The sequence below is a fragment of the Crocodylus porosus genome, unplaced genomic scaffold (assembly GCF_001723895.1).
Source record: "Crocodylus porosus isolate Cpor-Errol unplaced genomic scaffold, CroPor_comp1, whole genome shotgun sequence".
Classification (NCBI taxonomy): domain Eukaryota; kingdom Metazoa; phylum Chordata; order Crocodylia; family Crocodylidae; genus Crocodylus; species Crocodylus porosus.
In genome coordinates this window covers 109,150,879-109,176,479 of record NW_017728906.1, presented here as the reverse complement: position 1 = coordinate 109,176,479, position 25,601 = coordinate 109,150,879, and the positions used below count along the sequence as shown (strand labels likewise).

At 43.1% G+C, this 25,601-nt stretch overlaps 1 long non-coding RNA gene across 1 annotated transcript; it reads left to right on the top strand.

Moving 5' to 3' along the window:
* Window positions 1–350: 350 nt before the first annotated feature.
* On the top strand, window positions 351–13,810 carry LOC109306099. Its single transcript, XR_002099849.1, has 4 exons — window positions 351–580; window positions 3,793–3,799; window positions 13,230–13,232; window positions 13,800–13,810. It is a non-coding gene; the product is annotated as an uncharacterized LOC109306099 (long non-coding RNA).
* Window positions 13,811–25,601: the final 11,791 nt, after the last annotated feature.

Sequence of the window (25,601 nt, the reverse complement as noted above, 5' to 3'; positions counted from 1 at the left end):
CCAACTAGAAACACCTTAAATGAGCAGTCAGGGTGTGAGACCAGTAATAGCTGAAAATTAGGCCTCTTCTTGGTATCCCAAATCAGTCACTCAAAAATGAAGGCACTCAGAGCTACCAGCCACTTTTGAAAACCTTGACCTTGACATAAGTTGCTTTTAGTAGTTATATTTACCTTCATGTACTGTTAGCTGCCAGCTTGATATTCTTGGGGAACCCTGGCACAGTACCCAACCTGTCTGACTTACCAGGGACTTACCCCTGCAACTGCTGCCTGAACTGGAACTGACCAGAAGAAGGACTTACAAAACACAATGAAGACACAGTGAGAGATATTCCTAAACCCCTCTGGACAAGGGTGATAGGAGTAAGGCAACTCCCCTAGTCTCATTTACATCAAAGATGGGACAGGGAGGCACCTCCATTCGCGTTCAGAGTGGAGAACGGAGATTCCAAGGCAAGGACCGCACTGAACTCTGAGACCAGAGAAGCAGGGGAGCACTGCATGGTGGGGGATCTCTGCTACAAATGCTAATCAACCTACATCTGCACACACCCAGCTCAGCATTTATCAGACCACTTGTAGGGATGACTCCTATATTGGCACCCAAAATACTGAATCTGCCTGTTTGCACTGTGAGCTCCCTCAGAGTAATAGCAATAGCCAGGAATGATCAGCTCCTATTGTCCAGCATAATAAAACAGCTCTGGTATACTCCCTTGAGCCATCATTTATCCATAAAAAAAACCTAGTGTTCTCCCATGAATCATTGTTGTTTCCCTACAAAAACCCCTACCCAAGCTCAAGTTTCTATTCTGGTGCTTGGATTCAAACACTGCACCGGTTCCACTGGGACTTCACCTTCTCCTTGATTTACTCTCTCTCTCTCCTTCCCTCTTACTCCAGACATTATTTTATAAACCTGACTTCTGTTGATCAGACTTGAGCTAGATTTCCTGAAATACGCAAATGGAGTTGTGTAATACTGTAACTGTTTTATTTGTTTTTCCTTGAATGGCTATTACTACCAGTATCATCATAAGGTTCATATACCTGTTAATAGAATAACTTCTATGGTCAAGGTAATAAAATATCTTTTATGGTCAAGCTGGTTGCCACACTCTTTCACTGAACCTAGTTTACTCTTTCTTCTCCTCGACACCCTCATTTGCTCTACAGCAACACTTCTTTTACCTAAACCAAAGATCCCTGTAAAGTCCAAAATCCTGTGGGGCCTGCTCATCAAGGGAGTTACTATCAGGACAATTGGGACAAGAGATTGGGAAGTGCTGAGCTGGGGCATATGAGGGTGTCAGTCTGGAAATGCTGAGTAACCCTGCCCGCTCAGACATGCTCTGTGTGTGTGTGTGTGTGTGTGTGTGTTGATTCTCCCAGCATGGACTGATGAGGCTGAAGTTACATTTTACACTTAGACCATACTAAATCTGTGGAAGCTTCAGTGCTATTAAAGTTAGAACATGCTGTGAGCAGTCTCAGGGCTAAGTGTTAATACCATTTCTTTCCTGTACACTTGCCACTAGGCTAGGGCAGAAATGACATATAAACTGGTATAAGTGATAAGAAACTGGTTCAAATCTGTAACTCAGCAGAACAATGCACATATACCTCTTTCAAAATGGGCAAAATCAATTTAAGATAAACCTGATGGATGTAGTATCAGACTTAACTGCTTTAGATTAAACTGGTTTATTGAACTTCTGTCCCAGATCCCCTCAAAATTCAAGTTAACTCACAGTCCCCCAGCATCCCAGGATATTTTTCACCTCCCCCATAACTCCCCTCTTCCCCTTCCCTCCACACTTGCAGGGTGGATGTCTTAGCCTTGGCCCAAGCCCTCTATTCCAACCAAGCAGAAAGGTGTGCTCTAGCGAACCCCCTCCCCACCCAACCTGCTCAGCTTCTGGCCTGGGCCACTGCAGGTTTATGGCTGCACTTCCAAAATCAAAAGTGAGTGTCTGTTCATTTGGTTATCAGTTTAATATACACAGCATAGACTAACCCGCAAAACTTGAATTAGTTCAGCCTCAGACTTTTTGACGGTCTGTACTTAGCCTAGAGGCCTGTCAAGCAGGGGCATGGCTAGGAGCAAGGACACTTGCATTCTATTCCTGGTTGGGGTGGAGTGGGGTGGGAAGAGCTCTGGGAACAGTGCATCCTGGGATGCTGAAGGACTGCAGATAGCTATTTTTCCCTCTGTGGAGCAGACTGAAGTTACCCTAAGACCCACGACACATTATGTTTAAGACATGATTAACAGGTTAATTGTGCCTTAAACAGTAACTGGCCACATGTGCTATTCAACTTAAGTTGTAATAATAATGCAGTAAATGAGCCACAAAGTTATTCAACATATAATATGGAATCACTTATCACTTTGCAGCTCATTTACATTACACCTTAAATAGAATGTGCAGCTAGGACCTGTCAAAACCTTGTGCGCCTCCCAGCTGGGCTGCACACAGGGTTTCTTTAGCTCCCAGTGCATGGGAAGCCTGGCACCAAGCTGTGGCAGTCCAGTGATAGGCTCTCTGTGTGCCAAGCTGATTGGTTTCATCTCCAGGTTCCTCCTGCCCCAGCAAGTAAGGTGCTATTGGAATCTAATCCCTAATTCCAAAATTGCATGTCCTGACATCCAATTGTTGAGGTCAAGGATTAGATCCCAGTACATCTTAAACTGAACATCTGTCAGTGGCCTAACAAGAACTACATAGCATGGCCCAGAGTTAACTCTTGCCTGAAGTTGCATAACTTTGACATACTGAAAGGGCACTTAGCACGAGTTAATGGATTTTTAATGTGCAGATGCTTGTGGGTTTTGTATGCCCTTAGTGTGGTCTAAGTGTAATGTATAACATCACCCATTGGTGTTCATAGGCTTTTGAGATCCCAATTGGAAATCTGGGCATGAAATGAGGCCAATCCTTTTTTCTGTTGAGGAACTATCCCCCGGAGACTCCCTTTAGCAGTGAAAGATCCTGCCACCCACCACCTTTTATTGTAAAGAAAAGATACAGCACACCCACAGAAAATATTCACAGCAACAGAATTCAAAGATATCTCCCAACTTCCAAAACAGGCAAACCACCTGGGAAAAATACGCTACAGCCATCTGAATTTCTGAATTACACCAGACTAAGAGCCAGCACAGAACAAATATTTATTTAAAACACTGAAATGCTACATTCCCTGAGTCTCAGCCCCCAAAGGCAATCTGCCAGATACAGTTAATGATAGTCAGGGATCCTGGTTTTCTCTGATAAAAACCCCCCAATTTTCAGATTAAAAATAACCCAAAATGTACATTTTCTGTGATTAAAATAAAACACCACTAATATATAAATATATATAGTGGTGTTTCATTTCAACCATGGAAAAATGTGGATTTGGGGTTACTTTTTTTAGCTGAAAATTGGGATTTTTTTATCAGAGAAAACTAGGATCCCTGAAGGCTTTTTTTAAAAACATTTACTAAATGCTCACTGTGTTGCCAGTCCGATAAATGATGAAGTTAAAGATGAAACAGAATTTGATTTTGCCTGTATCAGAACCACAAGTCCAGTTTTTAGAGCTGTACCTCTTCTTCCTACAAAACTCCCATTGACATTTGTTCAAGTTTTGCTGCCAGAATGAAATTCTCTAAGTGGACTGTAATTCCAACTCTTACCGTACATGTTCCACTGCTTGTTTTGAACAGAAGCAATATAGCTAAGGAAAAGAACTGGTCTAATGAAACAAGCAAAAAGAAAAAATATGCAAACAACCTAGGGGCTAGCCAATCTGTAAATTATCCTCAGGAGTCTGTTAGAAATATACATATGTATTTTTTGTCTCCTTGAGCGACAAGTATTTTGTCTTCATGCAGAACCATATTGCTGCCCAGTGCTCCATAAGAGAAGTACAGCTGACCTTCTGATATTGTTGGCTGGTACAGGCACACAAACGCAACGTCATCTTTTTTATTCAAATACAGGTTCTATTGTGCACCTCTACAGAGGAACTTTATAACCTCAGCTTTTGCTTTTCAGATGCATTCCTTTAGGGTTACCATATGTCCAGGTCTTCCCTAACAAGTCCTCTTTTCGGGTCCTCCTATCTCCATCTGGGCAGTTTCTTTTTAACTAGAAACAAATGTCCAGGATTTGGGATTTTGCTCTGCTCATCACTGAAGTTTTCCATGGCACTTGGCAGCAGGAGGGCAAGGGAGGCACCTGCTGCTCCAATGGGGGAAGGGAATGGGGGAGAGACAGCAGGGCTGGGCCACGCTGGTGCCTGTGCTCACAGGGGCAGGACAACCAGGAGACACTTGCAGGACTTGGGGGAGCAGGGGGCAGTGGGTTAGGAGTGAGAGGCACCAGCAGGGCTGAGGAGAGCAGGGGGCTGCAGGTCAGGAGTGAAGGGCACCGGCAGGGCTGAGGGGGGCAGGGGTCTGTGGGTGCAGAGTGAGGGGCACAGGTAGGTCTGGGAGGGGCAAGGGGGCTGCAGGTCATAAGTGAGGGGCACTGGGAGGGCTAGGGGGGCTGTGCTTTGGGAGTGAGGGGCACTGGGGGAGCATGGAATTGTGGGTTGGGAGCACAGGGTACAGGCCGTGCCAGGGGGCTGCGGGTCAGGAGTGAGGGGCACCGGCATAGTCTGTGCGGTGGTGGACTGTGGGTCATGAATGAGGGGCAGCAGCAGGGCTGGGGGGGCTATGGCTTGGAAGTGAGGGGCAGGGGCAGGACATGGGCATATCATTGCCCCCCTCAATCATATTACCTGTCCCCTCTCTGACATGTCTTCTTTTTTGTAACTGGAAATATGGTAACCTTACATTCCTTGCACAATGCAGCTTGGGACTCAGTCTTAACTACAGTATAGAATATACTGTTAAAGAAAACAACAGAGTTCACCCATTAGGTATAAGATTTTAGGAAAGTAGGCATAATTGTAACACAAGTTTGCAGTCACCATCTTTCATGTGATTTTCTTTCAGTAATAATTCAAATACCAATATTCAAAGTTTCTTTTTCAAACATAAGACAGGCAGAAGACATTTTATTTATGAAGTATTAGGCCACGTATTTATTCTGTCAGCCACCAAAATATCTCAGTATCAGCTTTAATCAATGAGTTACACTGATTAATGGAAATGTTCAAGACAGTTTCTTTGTATGTCTGAAGACTATCCTATTTCTGGTATACGTCTGCAGTATCCTATCTCTATCCATATGTAAATGAATTATTGCCATAAAGCTAGACAATTAGGAAGTTTTTTGAATGATTTTGCTGCAGTCCATAGCTCTGCACTTGCTTTTGTGAAAGAGGTGTGATTTGACACTCAAATTCTGTTTTACTTGATTGTTCTTTTAATCTACTAAAATAATTTAAGGGCTGCTTTTAGGAAGCAGCAACAGAATGTACCTTGCTTCTGACTAAAGGGTTAAAGTCTAATCCAGTGCCCTGTGAAGTTGATGGAAGAATATTTTCTGATTTCAAAGGGACTGGAGTTGGGTCTGGACAGAATGAAAGACATGTCAGAACAAAATTTGCCCTCCTTTACCCCCCAAAGACAGTAGCAGGGTTGCAAGTGTTTAGGTGGGGCCAGAATTTGGCTCACCATATTATGGATGAAAATTTACTAAATGCTCACTGTGTTGCCAGTTCTATAAATGATGAAGTTAAAGAGCATTGTGCTGTTACATTGACTAATTCTAAAGCAATATGTCAGAATAATATACAAATTTGAACAAGGCATATGCCAGACACATTTCTTTGTGAACATTTGAGTCAAAACTTGCAAGGTTGTGCTGATTATTAAAGCCCTCCATTGACAACACTAGGAGTTTTGCTTACATGCACTATCAGTTCCTTACTAAAAGCAAATATTTAGGCAAATGGATATTTTACAACAAAAGACTGCAAGGAATATCCAGGGAATTGTAGCAGGTACCTTCAAATGGTATTTATGCTGTAATGTCTGGTACACATTTCACCCCATTTTATAAATCTTCTGCAAAAGCTATTTAACCCATCTAACTAGCATTTTTCAGGCTAGAATACTTACAAAACTGAGTATAGATGTGCATATGTCCACAGCCCTTAAAGGGTTACAACTAAAATGTCTGTAGAAAATCAGCTTAAAAATGTTATACAACAAAACATGTTATTGCTGGTATTTGAGTCAGGCTTGATAATGCATTTCAGACTAAAATATTTCTTTGATTGTCACAGAAATATGTGGAGAGCCAAGTGTTTGCTTTCAGTGTTCAGAATATATTTGGTTGTATTTCATTACCAGAGGCTAATTGTCTGAGAAACTGTTTTCACATCCAGAATTCCTGATATGGTGCAAAAAATGACTACTGGGAACCAGGTAGCCTTATGTTGCTGATTATTTAAGAGTGAAAAAATTAGGAGTGGCAGTGGATATTTAGGCACTTTTTGAAAACACAGGTTAGCTCTATGACTGATGCTGATGCCTTTAAATCATAACTAATACTGGAGTTAAAACACCACATGTATACTGACCGTTTGTTTATAAATACCTCAATAGTCTTTTTCAGTAAAATATGGAAATTTCTTCTGTAGCTGTTCTCTGTTAGATCATTAAGTATGTCAATACTGCTGAACAATCAAACAGAGAAAAAAATGGTTTAATCTGCTTATTCTGGAGTGCTTATTTATTATAATCATTCATCAACAAGACCTGAAATAAGGGTTTTGATTATATCCATTGGTTAAATACCACACAGTACACAAATGTGGCAAACATAAGAAAAAGATGGGCATATTGCCTGATAAAGAATTACACTGGAAGTGAAAGGCTGACCTACAGTCAGCAAATGTTAATCATTTTTACACCAAAGTGAGTGTAACGTTTCTATAGGGAAATTACTTCAATCTGGTCAGTGCAAGGAGCAGTTTGTATAATCGGATTGCAAATAAGGTTTGATCACATTCCAGCTTAATCTACTCTCTGAGCACCATTTACAGCACTAAATCAAACACTGGGAAGCTGCAGGTGCTGCTTTACAGTCATTACACCCAAGGGGCAGGGACTTGGTAATAAACAGCAAATAAATTGAAGCACTGACTTGCCTGCTACGGGGCATTTCTAATTATCCTCTAGTTTAGCTGGAAATTGTCATGCTCTCATCACAGCCTATTTTAACTGCTGCTGAATAAGTATGATACTTTTAGACTGAATTAACTGAGAATATGAAGAATATGCATATTTTTGCCTCCCCCCACCCTTTTTTTATCAGAGAAACTTGTAGACATACAAGATCCAAGCAGCCATTCTGTTTTCAAATCCTCCCAAGGAACAGAAAAATATAATGATTGTATGCCTCACGTATTGTAATTATGGGCTGAAGACCTACCAAAATGGACAGCACTTATCACGATAGCTTGCAAATACTACCAAATGCATCCTTCCATGCTGTGGTTTATCTGCGTTGCTGTTGGTGATGTTTACCAGTGCATGGCAGGAAAGTTGATATCAAAGAATGAATTAGAGTTAACAAAACAACAAACTATTACAGTAATAGTAAAGAGGAGGGAGAGACAGTTCCCTGGTTTCTGCAAGGAAGGATGGTTGGATCTTTGCAGATAATCATAATTTAAAAGCCACAACTATCTTAGCCATTTGTGATATCCCTGGTTTCTCCCACCCAAGTTTCATTTTAGCAACACAAATAACATTCAGAAGGATAGGCCTTCAAAAGGCATGCTGAGGAATGCAGGAAGCTTTGGCAATAAACGTATGTAATGAGAGGTGATTTGGTAGTCAGTTTTAGTACCTGTGGTGAGATATGAAAAATGAGGTGTGATAGGCACACACATCCTGACAACTGCTATTATGAAGTTACCAAATGGCTCAAAGACAAAACTAAACTGACGGTTTTCTTTGGGGTCAAAACGTACTTTGATGATAAAAACGAACCTACTCCAATTTTTTTAAATGTAATTGCATTTGCTTTTAAGGCATATGGATGTTACAATTTATGATCATATTTTCCTCTCAGTCATGGATGTTTTTGATTAATACGCTGTGAAATAAGATTTGTAACCTTTAGGTAAATTGTTCTTCATAATATCCATAAAATAATACTTTACAGGTAATAATTATAATGAAGGTAGTTATTCACCTTCATCATTAATGATCATTTGCTAAGAAAAGAGGCATGAGAGTAATCACAGGGTTTGCATCTTTTAGGAATGCAAGCACTTAGTAGTCACATTTATTACAGGACAAAATAAATGTCCATTTTACAGAATTCAGCAGTTACAATGAGAATGCTCATCTTTGCAGGAAGGCTACAGGAAAAAACGTACTGTAGGGTGAAAGAGTGTTTCTACACTTCAGGTGGCAAATGATCTCAGCTGGTAAACTGACCTTAACTTCCACGAATACCCAGCTTCAGAAAGACAGTAAGGACTATAAGTATTGGGTCACAGTATCCATGTTGGGAGAAATGATCTGACCTGACACACACAGCCCTAGACCCACGTGGCAGTGGAGCATAGATTACCTTCTTACCTATGGAGATGCTGTTGGGGTTGAGTGAGGATGGAGGTCCCAGGGGCTGCCTGCTTTGAGCTATCTGGGCCTGAAGATTAAAAAAAAAAAAGAGATCTCCTTGGCTATAGAGATTAGTCATTTTATAGCCACCAATTAGACTTCAAAACTAGGTTATTTATTTTTAGATGTTATCAGAGGCACATAATATTCTTCCGGGCTAACTACCTTTCTTCCAAACAACAGTTATCCCCAATGACCAGTACCAGGATCATTCAACATTAGCATTGCTGGCAAGTTTATTTTTTTTCTTATGGAAATGCAAAGAATGTCCTTTTGTTAAATGTTGATTTGGTATGGTATCTGCATTTAAAGTGTCTCCATGTTGTAGATGAGCTATGCTGTTTCACATTATGTTCTTTCTTTTGGTTTTGAGGCAAATTAATTAACATGATACAGAAAAGGGAGAATACAAATGCTGAAGCCCTCACTTTAAGCCCTCATACTCTTTTGTTCTCCATTATTGCACCAAATTATTTAATTGGGTCTCTCTGATTGTGCACAGACACAGAAAAGAACACAGTCTATTGTGAGAAGCCCTACAACCATAATGCAGTATCAAATTCAATTCCCATCAAAAGTGCTTGCTGCTAAAAGCCTGTACTGTGGCTGCAGATTAATGAAGATCTGCATTGAGCAAAGTGGTGGTCGTAGAGACATTATTTTTCTCCAATAGAAGGCCTATTCTTGAAGAACAATAAAAGCATAGAAAAGCGTTAGTCTGCTTATGGATGGAAATAAATCAAAATGAATAAGAGGGTTGATGGAAATAGTCTGAAAGCAGTAGAGTGGAATTCTGAAAATACTGTTTTTGTTTTGTGGGGATTTTTTTTCCCATCGTCTCTCAAAAATGTGGCTTGATGGAGACTCAAAAGCCCTGGAGTGAAGGACAAATTTGAAAAAATCAGAAACTAGTTGAAGAAAATCAGTATTTCGCAAATGCTTTTTTTATTGCAGAAACGTTGCATAGACTCAGGGATCAGAATGAGAATAAAATGTAGAAAGTCAGGAAAATCATGTAAGACTAAAGCACAGGTCTGAGGCAGGGAACAGTGAGCAGTGCTGATACTGTGTCCAATCACATCCTCAAATTAACTTTTCTTTTCTTGTTTTCTTGTTGTTTTCCTTTGTTTTACCCTTCATTTTTTTACCTGGGTTTGCATATCTTTTTTCACATATTCAAATAAAATAGTAAAAAATCCTGGTCCTCTTGACAGCAATAGGAACATGGTCATTCATTTCAACAAAGCCAGGATTTGACCATAAGAATATGTGCTTTTTTTTGCTTTTTTTGGTTTCTTTTTTTTGAGAGAGAGAGGTGTTGGTATGGTAGTCCACTCCAGTTTGAAATCCTCTCTGAGTTCTGCTCAGTACTGTTCACTTCGAACAACCAAGTTTCCTCAGTCAAGATAATCATAGAGGGCTTCATCCTTCTCCCACCAGTCAGTGGTGCAGGAGTGAGGCCCTTTGGTTCAAGAGATACCCAAGACAAATCCTGTTCACAATTATATTCCAGCAACCCAGATGATATAGAAAGAGTAAAAAGTACATACTGGATAACTAGTATAGATCTGCCAAATCTGCTGAATCAGGAAACAATTTAGTTCCTATATGGGGGACACAGGCTTGTTTGTCAAAGCATTTTCTGTATAGATATTGACCTATATTAGGCTACTTTTTCATTGGGTCTTTCAAGCCTAAAGAAAAAAATCCAGATTGGCCTGCTAGGTGTATCCAATAGAAGTACTAAACATAGAAGCCCAATCTCATTGAAATACGGGTAAGAGCTAAGGCTTACTATCAAGTGAATGGGCAGTGTTAGATACCTCTGAAGGGTAATTCAGAGCCCAGATGCTGCATGAGAGGTTTCTAAAACTAGATAATAGGAAATACTAACTACAGGTACTGAGCAAACTCCTATTTATCTCTGGAGCCAAGGCACCTGATTCAGTGCTGTAAGTTAGGCTCCTCTGTCCACTGAGAACCCAGAGTGCCACCTAGCCATGGGTCAGATAGGCACCAAACAGAGATAGAAGTGCTGCCACTGTGCACCTCTTATAGAATAGCATATGGGTTAAAGAACTCACCCAGCAAGGGAGAGACTGGGTTTTAGGCTCCACTCAGTACCAGGGCATTAAAACCCACAGTTCCCACTTCCAAGTAGTGATGTAACCTCTGGTTTGTCAAACAGTATGGAAGTGACTGGTTATGTCGGGGCTACTGTGCAGTTAAGAATGCCAGAGTCACAGGGCCGGAAGAGAGCAAGCAAGAGAGAGCCTGACTTTGTTGCCCAGTGGTGAGAGCACTCTCTGCTTCTAGTTTTATTGAATGTGAGTCTAATGTAAAATGTATTGGCAGCCCTGGGAATACATACTGAAACCCAGGAGTCTATCTTCCCACAAGTGCCCACACCACAAGTGCAAAGTGCTGCAGCTGGGGAGAAAGAATCACCAATACACCTACAGACTGGGAAGTACCATTCTAAGTAGCACAGCAGTGGAAAGGGACCACAGAGTCACAGTTGACATGAAAATGAACATGAGTCGCCAGTGTGACAAGGTAATAAGTAAGACTAACTGCACTCTGTCCTGCATTAGTAAGTGCATCATGAGGAAGACTAGGGAGGTGATACTTCCCCTCTGTGTGGCATTGATGAGGCTGCAACTGGAGTACTGTGTCCAGTTTTGAGTGCCGCACTTCAAGAGGGATGTGGATAACCTGGAAAAGGTTCAGACGAGGCCTGCTCTTATGGTTAGGTGCCTGCAAGTAAGATCCTATGAAGACAGATTGAGGGACCTGAATCTCTTCAGCCTCTGCAAGAGAAGGCTGAGAGGTGATCATGTAGCTGTCTACAAACTCATCAGGGGAGGTCAGCAGGGAATAGGGGATACTCTGTTTACCATGACGCGCCTTGGTGTTACTAGAAACAAGGGCCATAAACTGAAGGAGAGTTGCTTTAGATTGGACATCAGGAAGAAATGCTTTATGGTGAGGATTGCCAAAATATGGAATGGGCTTCCAAGGGAAGTGGTACTTTCCCCTACCTTGGAGGTGTTCAAAAGGAGATTAGACAAGCACCCCTGGCTGGGGTTACTTGGCCCCAGCACTTTTTCCTGCCCAGAGCAGGGGGTCAGACTTGATGATCTAATAGGTCCTTTCTGACCCTACATATCTATGAAATCTATGAAATCACTAATGGCTCATACAGGGTTTCTCAACCTTTTTAGACTCAAGACCCCCCTCATTAGACTCGAGGCACCCCTCAGAAATGCCAGCTCTTAGCTTTCACTCATTTTGACAGGAAAAAAATAATAGAGCAATACTTCTGCTGCAAAGAATTCAGAACAATCGCAGACTATTTTTGACACTAATAGATTCTTATTTGCAATCTCTGGGTTTATCTTGTGAACCATGTGCAGGTGCTTGCATACTTCACAGTGCTGAAATTGCATGGCACCCTGTTGCACCCTTAAAAGGATCTTACAAATCTCTGACAACAACCACTGGCCTAATGGATCAGCCTCTTTCCTCCTCCCCCTTGCCATGGATTCAAACAGAATATAAGGCACCAGCTATCTCCATTTTGAATTGCAAGTGTTTAGGCAGGGTTTAGGCATCTAGCCAGGAGGTGGGGTTGTTTCTGCATATGCTCAAGCCAAATTTGGGTGTCTAGTGTCCTAAATGTAGGCAGTGACTGAATTAAGGCATCTACAGTGTTTTGTGGCCATTGGAGAGGGGTTATTTTGTTGCTTGTGATGTAAGCACCTAAATTTCACCTACAATGCACTTAGTTAACTAATTTACCAATCTGGATATGGCCATTAATAGCTTTAAATATCTGATATTTAGTTAAAGCCTCCTTTTCTAGAGGAACAGACAAGCCTTATACAAGTCAATAGTGTGAAAGTCATAGCAGTAACACAACCTTTTTTTACCACAGCTGGAACAGCTGATGTAGAAATCTATGTATTGTACAGAATCAGCAGTGTACAGTGGCCTGTCCTCTAAGATAAATTACTCCATGTTGAATGATATTGGCCTGCTATTCAATTCATTAATTTATACAGTATAAAATAGAACTAGTTGCGGCCACTGAATAAGAGGAGATACATTTGTGAATGTTCTTTTTTAATTGTATTCAAAAGTATGTCTTTAACCTATCATATAGATTTAATTAAAGTTTCAGTAGTCATCTAAGATTTACACTTCTGCTTACTTCAAATACATTCAAAGTGCAAACACAATGGACATGGACTTCTTGTTTCAGATCTTACCCAATTTAGAATAAATTGCACAAAACTATCATGCAACTTTAAATTACATCTTAGAATAATTTACCATTGGGTAACATTATGCTCTTTCTAGTTGTATATCCAACTCTGAGCTGTGTAAATTAAAAAACCATTTACATTTGATGGTGTATACACACTACACAAGTCTCAAAGGAACTATGTCCTTTCAGTGGCAAGTGTAATGCTACGATAGGTATCTGGGGCAATTTTTATGGGTTCACCTCCCCTTCTGGCATTTAAACAATGGTCTGTTAAAAAAAAATGTTCAGCTCCCAGTGCATTGAGATCTCTTGAAAATCTTCCTCATGAGTCTAGACCTTCTTCCCAGGGTTTCACTTAGCTGAATTGTCAAATGTGAAGGGAGTATCATTTTGAGAATACTAAGGATGTCCACTCAGATCCAACACATCATATGGAGGAACTGGTAAGCTGGTATTTTTAGAGCTAAATGCAACTCAGGTAGGTAGGAATATTTTTAAACCAGTCTATATGGGCATTTCTTAGGCAGATACAGCCAGGCAAAAGAGTATAGCTTACCTGTACAATAAAGGGCTGACCAGAAGGGGGAAAGGAGAAGTTAAAATTCTGCATTGCAATTCCCTTACCCTTAAAGTAACCTCTGATTTATGTTGCCTAAAGAGACTGAAATGCAAATTAAGAGTTACCTGTAGCATGTCCTCTTCACCCTGTATGCTGATAGCAAGAAGTCATTCTGGAATCTCTTAGTCAACTTTATGTTATAGGAAGAGTCTGCTTGGGCTGGAGGGACCCTCTCTGGATTGGTAAACAAGTTTAAAGTGTCATATTGCCTTAGTTTTGCATCCCATCAAAATATTTAGCCTACTTGATTCATTCACTTGACAGTCCCTGGTCACCCCAGCATTCTTGAGAAAATGACTCACAGTATAGAAATTTGAAAGAATCACAAAGTTTAGAAAGGAGTGCATGTGCACAAGTGACCATTTTCTCCTCCCACGGGAGATGAAGATGGTTCACCATCTTTAAATAAACCCTTAAGTTCCTGTAGGCAGAAGCCGCACTTTTGGGAGATTCCAAGAAGGAGACACCCAAAGGGGAAGTCCTACTTTTTGTCAAGTGCTGAAGCAGAATTGCATTAGGATAATTAATTTCAGAGCTGCCGTAGACATAGAGAAGATCAGTGGAGTTCAGAAGCTGAACTTCTCCTAGATCCACAATGGCCACAAGCTGAGGGAGGATAAGTTTAGGTTAGATATTAGGAAGAACTACTTCACTGTAAGGGTGGCCAGAGCCTGGAATAGGCTCTCCAGAGAGGTGGTGCTCTCACCTGCCCTGGAAATCTGCAATAGGAGACTGGATAGGCACCTGGTTGTGGTCTTATGACCCCTCCCACCGCCCCAGTGCTCCTTCCTGCCCATGGCAGGGGGGTCGGACTCAATGATCTGTCTAGGTCCCTTCCCACTCATTGATTCCATGATCCTATGATCCCTGTTGGAGGCAGCAAGCAGAGCCTTCCCTCATATAAAAAGTTTGGAGAAAGGTCATACATAGTGGTGGCCATGACTTAGCGTGGAAAATTTCAAAAAATTAAACTGGTTTCCATCAATTGTTCAATGACATTTTTGCATTCAAAAAGCAAAGCCAAAATACCGAGCATTTTTCAGTTTTGAGAAAGTGTTTTTAGTAAAAGATAGTCACGTTTCTGTAAAAATATTCTTGTTTTGAAACTTAACCTAGAAAGTTTTTCTGAAAACCAAACTTAAAAAATGAACATGAAAAAAGAAAAATGTTTAGTTTTTTTGTCAATGACTGCCCGCCCCTACATACACATACACATGCCAATTGACATCAAAATAAAAGTTTTGCATAATATATTATTTTGGGCTGAAAAAACATGTTTTGTTAAAATGCTTATGGAGTTTTAACCAGGAATTTCCCCCTTTACTTATACCTGAATTTGAGTAATTTAGACCACCAACAGATATATTTCTAGGGATTTATTCTGCCATTGTATAAGTGAGAAAATAGGATTCAAACTACTAACAACTTGATTCTGAAATTGCTTTTTCAAGGGAAATACTCATTCCACTTTTACATTTTTGGGGGGGGTTGGGTTTTTTTTTTTAATAAATCAATTAAAACCTTCAAATCACAGCTTTAGAGTTGCAGGTGAGGCAATAGAAGTGTTCACACCAACAATAAGGTATGCACAGAGTCTGATTTGAACGTAGCACATATTATTATGACAAAAACTGAAGTGAAGGTCTATTGTTGTAAAATTATTACATACTATGGGTATTTTTATATATTAAGATTTACTGTTGTCCAGATCTTCAGCCAGGGTAACTCAACACAGTTTCATTGAAGTGAATAGGTATGTTCAATACTATTTACATAGGGTCAGATCCTACCCTGAGTTGCACAATGAATAAAAGAAGGGATATGAATGTGTGTGCACTTTGCTGTAGAAATCTTGCCAAACAGAACAGTATTCAAGAGGAAAGGCTTAATGGATGCAGGGCAAGGCATATTTTACTGCAGCCAAAAACAGTACACGTCCCTAACTAACTCAGGCCACTGACTGCAGTGTATGCACTTTCCAGCTGTGGAGCTGATCATGTTCCTTAAATAGATAACCACATCTATATGGGAGGGAGAGGAGAAATAAATTTATTAGATTTTGCCATTAAAGATTTCTGTGATGAAGCCCTCACAATGAATGTCCAAGGGAACTTTTGCCAAAAAACATTGGCTTTCTTCACACCCAAGGGCATTTTCAATAGAAAGAAGCTAGGAAGGACTACAGAAGACTTTTTAACATTAAACAAATGTAAAGAGACTATATAATTCACAGGCTGCTCACAGCTTCATTTCTGTAAACATTTTCTTAACTTATAAGCCAATATCCATTGTACTTACGCAGAATGTAATAATATATTAGGGGAAAAAGTCTTTAATCTTCTGTAACAACATATAGGAGGAGCTGTGTGACCCTATAAGACAGGGGTGGGCAAAAATACAGCCTGCAGACCAGATCCAACCTGCAGCAGACTCCATTTGCTGGCCCCACTGACACTGCCACTGCTGGACCCAGCCGCACTACCTGGGCACCCTGCACCCACCTCCGGGGATGGGACCCTCACAGGCAGGGTGAGCGGCCAGGCAGCCAGTAGCTAAAATCAGGGCAAAATGGACAGGGTCCACTGCTTGCAGGCCCCCATGACAGGCACGGGTTCTGTGGGCAGGGGTGTGCTGGGGGTGCACCACAGCTCTGTCCCAACCCTGTCCCCAGCCCTGTGCTCTCACCTCCCCAAGATCCTGGTCCTGGACACAGCTCCCTGCCTAGCAACATATCTTGCTTGCGCAGCTCCCATCTGGTCTCCAGGGAGACCCCAGGATCTTGGGGCCATGACAGCACAGGTTTGGGGCAGAGCCACAATGTGGTCCCTGCATGCTCCTGCCCACAGAACCAGGGCTCTGCCCTAGCCCCAGCCCCAGCCCCAGCCCCAGCCCCAGCCCCACACTGTTATGGCCCCAAGTTCCCAGGGTTTCTATGGAGGCTGGCCGGGAGCCACGTGGCAGAGCATACAGCCCAGAGAGGAGCTCTGTCCAGGCCTGGGGCCAGCATCTGCTGTTTGTATGCCCTTGCAACAGGGACAGGTTCTGTGGGCAGGGGTATGAAGGGGTATCACAGCTCTGCCCCCCACCCTGTGCTGTCACCACCCCAAGATCCCAGCTCCCTGCCCAGCCAAGCACCCTGCCTGTGCAGCTCCCAGCCAGTCTCTATGGAGACACCAGGATCTTGGAGCCATGCCCTGCCTGCAAGAGGCCTGCCCTTAGCAGCGGGTGCAGGGCAGATGGGCTAGGGTACCTGGGCAGAGGGGCTGGGTCCAGCAGCAGCAGCATCACTGGGGCTGCTGCAGAATGGGCTCCACCGCAGCCGGGATCCGGCCCACAGGCCGTATTTTGCCCTCCGCTGATTTAGATATTAAAAGTCAAGCAGAAGGCAGGACAGAGTGGTACATTAACAGCTAACCTGTTCATAGAGACATACGCTTCTGTAGGTGATAGCCAACTTCATCACATGCTACGAATGGACTTCCAGAGAGCAGGAATACCAAGTAGAAAGGAAAAAAAGTCATTAAAATTCAAGGGACAGGGAGAGGGGGAGGAAAGAATGGAGGGGCAATGGTGAGAGAGGCCAAAGTAGACTGAAGAGTTCAAAAGGGAAAAGCAAAGCACTTAAGCTATTGAGGGGCATGTGGGTTATAAAAGCTAGTCCAGGTAATGGGATAAGAATCCAGAGTCCACAAAGTTCATTTTGAATCAGCTTGCATTTTTCACTACGTTGCAGTGCCAGGTGCCTAACAAACATCTGAAGCAGCTCTACTTAAAGGCAAAAGACACAAATCAGAGGCCCCGTCATACCTCATCTTCAGGGCCCTGCTGCATAAAGTTTGTCTGTGCTCTGTGCACCAAGCCTAACACCATAGTTTAATTTTCTCTTAGGGGCCTTAGTTTCCGGGGAGGAAGGAAGAGAAGAATCTGTCAAAGCAGAGACCCAGTTGTAATGGTGATTATGTTACTTCTAACACGGTGACTGCAGAACAGCCTTCTCAGTAGGTTCTGGACAACCTGGCAGAATTTTATGAGGAGATATTCAGCCTCCACCATGAAAGATCCTGAGAAACTAGAGCTTCAGCCCTGTAAGTGCTGCCTGCCATTTCTATTAGTGTTTTGATCTACGTTTTATGTAAAAAGTGGGGGCGGGGTGGGGATTTCCTCCTTAATGACCAAAGGGTGCAAAGTATTTGGCCTTTGGTTTTGGGTGAGAGACATATAAAAGAGTTTACACAGAGGCTAAGATGGCCTCTGATGGCCCCAGCCCCAAGTTGTCACCAACCCAAGATCCTGGGGTCTTCCTGGCTCTACCCATCCATCTCGCTCCTGGCCACAGGCCCATCCCAGCTGCCCAGCTGTGCGACCTGCCCACATGGGTCCCACCTGTGGCAGCAGGTGCAGGATGGACAGGCCAAGGTGCTGGGCAGTGGAGTTGAGGCTGGTAGCAGCAGCGCTGCTATGGCTGCATGGAAATGGAGCCCAGCCCCAGGCTAGTTCTGCCATTTTGCCCACCCCTGACAGCCCAAAACTAATAGGTGAGAGTAAAATGAAAACTGGAACATTTAGTTGCACTGTTTGAGCATAACAAGGGTTTATGAGTCACCAGTTGGACAACCCTACTCTAAATAATTTAGTCTGAATACTAATTTGGGTTGGACCAGAGAACATAGGTCCATTTAGTCCAGCATCCTGTCTCTCACAGTAGCAGACAGTGGGTGCTGAGGGGGTGAGTGAACAGGGCATGTCCTGAATTTTGCATGTCCTGCTCCTTTCCCCCATCAGCTACCAGCATTCAGAGGGTTAGGAAGTTCCAATTCAGAGGCTGCACCCCTAGCTACCATATTCAGTGCTTGAGCTATGATGAGGCAAAACCAAAAAATGTAGAGAAATGTTCATTTAGTTAAACCTTACTAAAGCTCTAGACACCTTATTCAATTCACCGCAGACTTTCTAGGGGAAAACAAACTACCACGGCATATGCTGACACTTGTAGCTCTTTCTGGTTTGGTTTTGCTGTGGGCTGAGATAAAAGGGCTGAGATAACATTTATTTTAATACAATGGAAGTGAAGCTCCAGCCTTCACTTCAGAACAACTAGTCTCTTTCCCCATATTTCTGCTGTTAGACTATTTTCCCATGAATTTTAAATATATTTTTCATAAAATACAGGATGTAAGATTTAATGGCTATAGTTTTTCAGCACAAAAGCTGAGCTTTCCCAAGCAAAACCTCCGTAAGTAAATGCTGTGAGCATCTCATGCCTGGCCCTATTTCAAAATACCTTGTTCCTTCTTGCAACAAAGGCACTTTAGCCACACAGAGCTTTGTACTGTGTTATAACTTTCATATTACCCTTTGCACAGCCATTTTACTTCAGCAGCATGATGTGTATCATTCATTGCAAGTTTACTTCATTCCTCTGGATTCATAGCTGATGCTCTCTGGACCATAAAATTTCAGCTGCAAAACCAGAACATCTCATTATTTCTGAAATATCAAGCTTGTATCTTCTTGATAAATAATTCCTACTAGTATAATGTATCAGACTAAAACATATTTTCTGAGGCCAGTGAGGTTAAAGCGGCAATCTCACCTTTTTTAATTTTTTTGCCCTGAAGACAGTGATTTCCATATATAGAGTGACCCCGGTTTGTGTTGAACATGGGGAATGAGGATGAAGCATGAAACGACACATATTGCTGTCAGAGATTTGAAATGAGGCCTGCTAACCTGTAGGCAGCCTCACAGGACTAATCAGTCCCTCACATTACCAATGTATTCAGATTGCCAGTATTGGCCAGGGAAGTTTTCTTTTTTTATCACTGCCATTGACAAACATTACATTTTAATGCGATTCTCCCCTTCCATCCGCTTTCAAAAAAAAATCCATTGACACCATATCTCTGAGACACTGGTCTCATCTGGTTTCCTTGATGCTTGGAGAGTGGGTGCGACTGTGTTGAGTTGCTTTTGAATATACATCAGTCAGCAGTGCTTAAACAGATGATAACATTTTTACTCCTGGAGCTGACAACACAAACACTTTTGAATCCAACTGCTTCTTAAACTTTGCCTCTGAAGTTTTTAGTTGTCCAGGTCACCGCTCTTGAGTTTACTTTCACAAGGCAGAAGCTGTGCAGAATGGAAAGGAAAACCAAACGATATTTAACGATATTTTTAGAAACATTTTCTTAAATGTCAGTCAAAATACTAACAACAGAATCATTAAAATCAACACGTCTCCAGTCTTTCCTAGGAAGATCATTGCACACATCCACCAAAGACTGACTTACCACTGTAGAATTGTATTTTAAATTATATTTAAACATTCATTTCAATGTATTTAAATGCAAGCCCACTTGTGTCAACCTTTGTCTCATATAGTTGGATATTTGAGCTCTTATTAACTAAGGACTCTTCCCCGAAGTATTTTATGCAGGGAGATTAAAATAAAAAGCAAGTAAAAAAGAGCCCCCCAACAAAAAAACACAATGAGTAGTAACTACATGTTACATGTCTCTGAGATGTCCATTTAAACTCCTTCATATGAACATCACCTTGTTAAGGCTTTGTGGATTGCAGAACTGGTATGGTGAGCTACAGTAGGGTCACTGAGGGGAGAAGCCAGGGATCCCTACAACATACGCCACTCAAAACTCAGTACATTTCCAAATACAACTCCACATGTAAATTTTTGCTGCTAGCGGGAGCATTAACTCTCCCTCGGAGGTTTCTAATTCCATTATAGAGGGTAGTGCACTACTCTTTGGGAGGCAACAGTAGCTTGACTCTACAGTCAGACATGCTGCAGAGGGGAAGGGAGGGGGTCAGCACAGAGGCCTGATATATTGCACACATATCCAGGAATCTACAGTATTGGACCTAATTTCTTAGTCCGTTTTCAAGCTCGAGGGATGTGATCTTTGCCCCTGTGAGGAAGCTAATTCTTGTCAGAAGAAGCACGGGGTTCCCTGACTGTACAGGGCTTTTCCTGGCATTTTCCCTCTTTCTTAGGATGTTCAGTGGACAGGATTGCTTGGTTCTATGTCAAGAGTCTCAGCTTTGTCAAGTGTATTCATTTTGAGATAGGTGAAAAGAAAAAAATGAGTTGTAAAGACAGGAATCCTACAAGATGATGGTACTCTTTATTCATAGTGAAACCACTGGGTGCATCTACATGGGAAATTAATGTGAAGCAATAAATTCCAGAGCACTTTGAGCTGGAGTACACTGCTCCCAGGTGCAGTGTCTCCAAGTACACCTGGGCCAGAAGCACTTTGAGCTGGGGTGGAGCAGGGCTGAGCTAGCAGCAGACTTGGGGGATCAGCCTCAGGCTCTGGGTGGCAGCAGAGGGGCTGGCTGGGTGATGATGAGAGTGCAGAACATGTGGAGCCGTGTAGCTAGGTGGCAGGCCGGGATTGGCTCCCTGCTACCTGGGCTGACCAGGCACAATTTACACCTGGGTCAGTGTCTACATGTGTGTTTCACTACAGTTAATAACTGCCGTAAGATAGCATGGTCTTACAGTGGAGTTAATTAATTTACTGTGCCCTAATACCGGCAGTGCACGTGTAGACAATGACTCTTTGCTGCAGAGCTAATTAGTTAACTCCACAGTAAAGTGCAGGTGTAGATGCACCCAGTGGGATTGAAAACATTCAGTACCTCTTTGGAGACATGGATCAAGCCCACAGGATTAAGCCCAACCACCTGTGAAAAGGAATAAAGTAATCTGAAGAACAGGTGACACTAGCTCACCAGATTCTATTTTTCTTTCATCTTTTAGCCTTGAATTAATGAAAACTACTTCTGATTTAGAAACAAACTGGATTTTTGAGTGAATCCATCCTGCTGTGTGGGCCACATACACAGAACAGCATACATCTTATTCATGGCATATGAATGTATGAAATGTTAACAGAGCATGGACCTTGCCAGAAAGCAATACATCTAAGCTAGTATCCTGTAATATGTAAGCTGGAACCCCTTCAAGCTGAGAATGGAATTGAATCCTGGACAGGTGCCCCTACTACAAGATCATTATATAATAGGGACAGAGAGCACTTCAGAGATTACACATGAATTTTGAGGCACCTAAGCTCCATCTACATGACACAAGGCAGCACCATGCAGCAATACTAGTGCACAGAGGCAGATCCAGTATTTCCCAAAGCGGGATGTAGGAGCATCAACCCACACTGCAGGGCTGGTTGCACCCAAAGCTCCCTGCCTCCTTCTACACCAGTGTAGGCAGAACATACTCAAGAGCCTCCAGGGACTTTTTTATAGTCCCTAAAGCAGGTAAAAATCTCCCCTCTCCTTCCTTTTCCCTCCCTGCTCCCTAGCCTGCCACTGTTGCTTTTCTTCCTGCTCTGGGGGTGGGAGAGTACCAGAGCTGTTACTGCCTACCCAGACAGGCTGGGCTCAACTGGGGACAGGAAAAGGCAACAGCAGAGCAGGAGAGTAATTCCCCCCTTCCTGGCCTGGTCCCCTGGGAGCAGGCTCTAGGAAAGTGATTATGCACCACCCTCTCCCCGCCACACACACACACACACACACGCACGCACGCACACATGCACACACACTGCCATTGTCCCCACCCCAAGCTGAGACCAGCCCACATGCAGCCTGGTTGGGGTGGACAGGAACAACTCTGGTGCTCCCCCCACCCACCGGACAGCAGGAAAGCAACAGCAGCAGGTGAGGAAGTGGGGGGAATGGAGGATAGGGGGATTTTCTCTTCCTTTTAAGGGCTTAAAATGTGCCCTCAGGCTCCTGTTGTGCCGTCTGATCCAAAAGGGTGGAAAGCTGCAGCAGTAGCTCTGTATAGAGGAGCTCTAGAACCAGAAACTCTAGAACCTTGCAAGCTGACCAGCTGTGCTCTACAGTGCGGGTACAACACTGCTCTAATGTGGCTATACTACTTCTGGAGCTAATACAGTAGACTCCCGATTTACGCAATTCTGACTTATGCGTGTCTTGTGTTTATGAAAATTTTTATTAGGGTCCGGACTGGAAAATGCCCATCAAGATGCACGTCATTCATGTATATACACGAATGCCCATGAGATTCATGTATATACGCCAACGCCTCACAAGATTTGCAGGTGGAATCAAGCGGAGCTGTGCTGCCATTGTGCCGCCACTGTGTTAGTTGTATCTCAAGATGCATAGGTGAGATGCTAGAGATGCCTCCAAAAGGCAATTCTGCCGAGAAAAGGGGGAAAAATGTTATGACTAAGGTATGTCTGGAGTACACAACCCCTCACTTTTCTGTTATTTCCAATGGGGAAAGTCATGCCAATTTACACAATTTGACTTACGCGAAATTCCCCCGAAACGCAATACTCGTGTAAGTCAGGAGTCTACTGTAGACACAGGGTGGGCACAGAGCATCTCTGCACAGGGATTCCCTATAAACTACATTCCCCTTAAGTTCCATTTCAGATACCTGATTCCTTTTTATGCATCTGCACTGAATTATTTGTTATTGTCTCCTTATGATTAAGTGTAATATTCCTCAGGACTTAATTCTAAGCTGGGTCTAGATAAGGGTTCATGTTTCTGTAGACCCCAAATGCAGCCTTGGGGATAGATGTACACTTTTTCATGTGCTAAGGGACAGTGTTCCTACTGATTTTTTTTATTTGGGTGTTTATTTTGTCCCTCTGTAATGTATGCATTTGAGCTCATTTTTGTAATGAAAAAGCTTCAAAGTCAGTTTAAATAAATAAATAAGCCTGATGAAGTGATAGAATTTTTCTGGAGGAGAGATTGCTGGCAAATTCCTTTTTCTAAATCTTTTTTTTTAAACCAGAGCATTTTGTTTTTAAAAAGATGTTTGAAGTCTTTGAATTTGCCCCTTGGCCCCACTTAAATCTAATTTCTAATCCCTTAGCCTCTGTGATCATATGAAAACTCTAGTTTGGTATTATCATTTGATTGCTGAGTAACTGCCAAATATATACTATATCTTCACTTTTTTGTCATATATTTATGATTAAAATGTGTAGTCCCCCAAAAGAAGTTGATAACAATTTAAATTTGGGATTAAAATGAAGAGATGTAAAGGCTTAGCAATGAGACAATGGCTGTTAAATGTGTAGAGCTATTTTTTAAAGTGATGTTTAATTTTAAATACCTGCCACAAATCACAAAACATTGAATCCCCACCTCTTGTGTTTTGTATCAACAGTTTCCACTCTCTTGCATGCTCACAGACCCCAGGCTATAAAATAGCGATAAGAAAATTTTGTTGCAGCTGGACCCAATCCGGCAGTCTTTACTCAGACAAAACTACCAATGACACTAAAGATAGGATGAACAAAAAGCATTCCTGCTTCAAACCAGATAAAATATGAAGCTTATATATTTCTCTAACAGGCAAATATGAGACCCTGAAGCTGAATGCTCCCAGACTTTAGGATTCAAATTCAGGAGCCAATAACAACTTTTCCATGGTTCAGATTCACTGCTTTCGTTCATCCTATTATAAACAGAGACTCAAGGTGCAAACCTAGATTGGAACTCAGGTTTGGTTCATTTCTAGCAAAGTCAACAGGGGTCGATCTCCTTCAGGACTCCAGGACTGCGCCTTTATTCATCTCAGAGGTCTGAAATTTTAAAAACTGATACAAAATATGTTACCATTGCTCTCATTTTATGCATATCTGCTGAAGATTTTTGAAACATCAAGAGTCCCAGGAACTGAGCCACATGCTCAGCAGCTTAATGGCATAAATTACAGCAGTACTGAAAATGTGCTAGATGTTGTCACAGACACATAGAGCAGGTACAGACATTACACATAAACCAGCCTCAGTGATCAGAAATCCATAACCATGCATACGTTTGGTGCATGTAGACCACTCTAAAAATGGTGGAACCCAGTCTAAGATAGACCTGTCGCAGCTCGCGGTGGGGTGGGTTCAATGTGCACTCTAATCAAATTAGATTAGACTGGTGTCGAACTTCTGTACCAGATCCCCTATCGATTCAAGTTAGATCATGAGCGACACATGCCCCTGGAGGCTGGGGGGCGGGGTGCAGTGGTGGTGGGAGCGCGGCAGTGGTAAGCAGGAGCTCCCGCAGATGCCGCCACTGGTGCTGTTTGCGGGGGGTGGCAAGTGCCAGCCAGGGGGCAGCAACCACCCACAGACGCCACCAGCAGCATCAACAGCAGCCAGCAGGGATCACTGACTACCTGCAGATGGTGCCGGAGGTGTTTTGCAGGGGGTGCACTGTCACGCTCAGGGGGTGCATCACCCCTGAGTTAGATCACTGTTCTCCAGCATCCCAGCCTCCTTTCCAGCCTCCCACAACCCTCCACCCACAGGGAGGTGTGCTAGCACTCAGCCCACACTTGGCTGCTCTGGCTGAGCATTCAACAGGCCCTGCCCCTCGGCTCTCCCAGATCCAAGCCAGCACTGAACCTCTCCCCAGCCCCACACCATGGCTCTGGCTCTTTGTCAGCTGAAGGCCAAATGTCAGTGGTAGAGTGGGCAGGGGAAGGGAAGCATCTGTGTTCCCTGCACAGTCACCAGGATTTGGGCACCTGTGCCCCCCTGGTTGTGCCCCCACACTGTCACAAAGCACCCCACAATGTAGATACACCCCTGACACTGAGCCCAGGAGAGCCCCCACACTCCCCGCAATTGAGCACAGCTCCACAGAGTCCAACCATGGTTCCCCTATACCTAGCCAGTGACCCCTATGACCCTGTGCTCAGGCAGAGCCCCACAGAGCCTGACTCTGGTTCCTGTGAGCACAGCCCAGCATGTTCATGCCCCTCCTCGCCAAGTAGCTTGACTCTGGTGGGTCAGGGTGGCAGGGGACTGAACATCAAGACAAGGCCTACATGCTGGCAACCCTGTGAACTCTGCAGCTTGGCCATTGCCAGCAAGTACCCAGACTGTGGGCACCTGCGGTGCTGCAAGGCTTCTTTGGCCCTCAGCTACAGGGTACCAGAGTACTAGGGTGTGAGGGGGCATGGGGGCATGGTTGCTTGTACCTGGCAGCCACCCCAGGGTGGCCTGGGTGCTCAGTTGCACTCTGCAGTCTCCAGGGGGGCACAGTGGGAGGTGTGCAGAACTGCCCCCAATTTGCAGGCCTCGGCCAAGGCAGGCAGCCTGT